A 2,678-nucleotide genomic window follows, 5' to 3' on the forward strand; every position below is an offset into this window, starting at 1 on the left:
TTTGAGATAAAAGTGTCTGAAAGGTTTGTGTTGAAATCTTAGATCATATAGGGAAGCTATGCAATTTAGGGAGGGATCATGGATAGTGATAGTAACGGACTTGTTGTATCTAGTCCCTGAAATGTAAGAAATGGTTATGTGAACTTATTTCAGTTGAAGGTTTTATGTATGTCTTTTGAATTTGCTTGCTATCTAATTTGCTATTCGTGTTCTACATTATCTTAAGACCAATCATAGACAAGCATTTTTTTGTTTCGGGCTGAAAGTGATTGGCAGCTGTATGACTATTACGATTCTGATTGTGATGGTTGTCGATCTCCTGAGTCATGGATTGAGTAGTTATTCACACATCTCATGGAGGACCACGACACGTCATGCTACTTTTGTCAACAAAGATTAACAACAAACGTTTGGTGGTACACAAAAGGGTTTATAGGTTTGAGTTTCAAGCCTCACAAATGGCTGGAAAGTGGTTGCTATTAATAATTCATTCATGATTGTTTCTGCTTCAAGCAGTCACTAAAGTGCGTCCACAACATTGCTACAAACTGCTAGATACATCAATAGAACCTTACCCCGGGCCTGCCCGTTAGTGTATCAAACCCGAGCTAGGGCTTTGAGCCTCCAAGTTTTTGAGGCCTCTGCTTGAAAAATATTTCATGTATATAGTATGTATAATTATAATATATTGATTAACTTCACATATATGGTTGCTATAGTCTAGCGGTGTAGAATAATGTCCGCAAGCAGTAGGTCTTGGCTCGAAACCCAGCACACATTAAAATTTATGTTTTCTTCCATCTTTTCTAAATTGGAGAGGCCCTAGGCCCAAATAAATCCAGTGTCGGCTCCTTTGTTTTTTAGGCATTAGTAATTTATATATCCATACCGAGTATTGTTTTGGCTTATCAAAATAGTTGGGGTAAGTTGTAACTTGCCTTCATGGTCACAACCAAATATTCATATTCGAAATGTAGATTGGTTCCCTTAAAACTACTTGAGCCCTTCTAACCGAACAATTTTAACAATTTCGTTTTCCCCCACTAAAAAGAGTCCTAGATCGGTCTTTATTAACTTGTTATTGACTCATTAAGCGGTCACTCTGGTAATATTAATAATTTATATTATAATGGTGAGTAAAATAATATATTTTACTAGGGCCCCAATTTTAAAATTCGCTTTGAGCCTCCAAAAATGTTAAGCCGACTCTGACCTTACTCGCTCGGGTTACACCGCCGCCGGTCCAGCTGGTGGTGCCCGGTGGGTAGGGGTGAGTTGGGTGTTTGTCAATGGTGTTAGTGTGAGGGTAGGAGAACGATAGAGAGAGTTGTGTGTATGGAGAGAGGGAGAGAGAGAAGGGGGTAAAATGGTGGGGTCCATATTTTAGGGTATAAGTGTCACTAAATCGGGAGTTTAGAATGGTGGATGGACCGAGTGTGTCGCAACCCCCGTCCCCTAACAAACCCGGGAACGGGCGGCCGCGGCCAATTTGGGTGGTATCTGATTTTTTCTCATTTTGGCAGCGGAAATTACATCAGGGTCATAGTTAGGAAATATTTTATCAGAGTAAATACCACACTTTTATAATATTAAACATATTGGGATAAAACCCAAGTTTTCATTACAAACATTTTCATAGGGATAACCATATTTTATTGAATAAAACATCTTCTTTTATTTAGGTAACTTTTATAGCCACTTTTCCAAACCTTCTGTGCTATCCAGTTGGCTTCTAGTTGTCTCTTACATTTTGTTACCTGAAACGCGTTTTAAAACATTTTGTCAGTTAGAAATACTGGTGAGTGAATTCCAGTTTAATCAAGAAGAGTTTTATCAATTTACAAGAGCGATTACAATGTTTATATCTACACAATTACTCATTCAGTGCTGTCAATCCTGACTGGTGGGTCATATTACACATTGGCTAACTCTTTGTCCAATGGTAACGTGTTCCACATTTTGTATACAAAACCCAACATATCGGCAGTAATTGAAGAATTACAAAGACTCAATCACTGCTAATCACATTGTAAAATATTTAAGGTTTTATAAAAACAGTTTACAAAAAGGAGATTACTCACATTGTTGTCATAGGTTTTCTTTAAGGGTTTCCTGGTGATTATCTATAATTTACACAAATGCACACGCGTTAGTATAATAACCCAACATTTATATTAACGACACCCTTCCCGAGACGGCATTCCAACGACTACGTCGGGCAGAACCACGACAGCCGTTACGGAACCCTGGATCAATCGGCAAGCGTATCTAATACGTAACCGGGGTTATGATACTTACAACGGAGCAGAACTTCGTTCATTAGGGGGTATTTTGTCTACTATAATAATTGCTATTCAGAAATTAGAGGGAGAGATCGAGAATTGAGTGACGAAAACTGAAAGCTGAGGGCCTCTCTTTATAGGCGACCCTTCGCCTTCCCTCGCAGCCAGCGAAGGATTAGGCCAGGGTTTACGTGGCCCGCGACATAGGGATCGTAGGGCTTAGGGTTGCTTGGTCACGGGTGTAGCCTTGCCGGGTGTTGTGCCACGTGGCGGCCTGGGGTTACGCCAGCCGTCACTCGCTCGCGACCCGCGTAGGCTGTAGCCAAAGGCTACGCGCCCCGCGACAGCCTTAATTTTCTTGTTTTTTATTTAATTTTTAATTATATAATTTATTTT

Source organism: Helianthus annuus, chromosome 9 (assembly GCF_002127325.2).
Source record: "Helianthus annuus cultivar XRQ/B chromosome 9, HanXRQr2.0-SUNRISE, whole genome shotgun sequence".
NCBI classification, from domain to species: domain Eukaryota; kingdom Viridiplantae; phylum Streptophyta; class Magnoliopsida; order Asterales; family Asteraceae; genus Helianthus; species Helianthus annuus.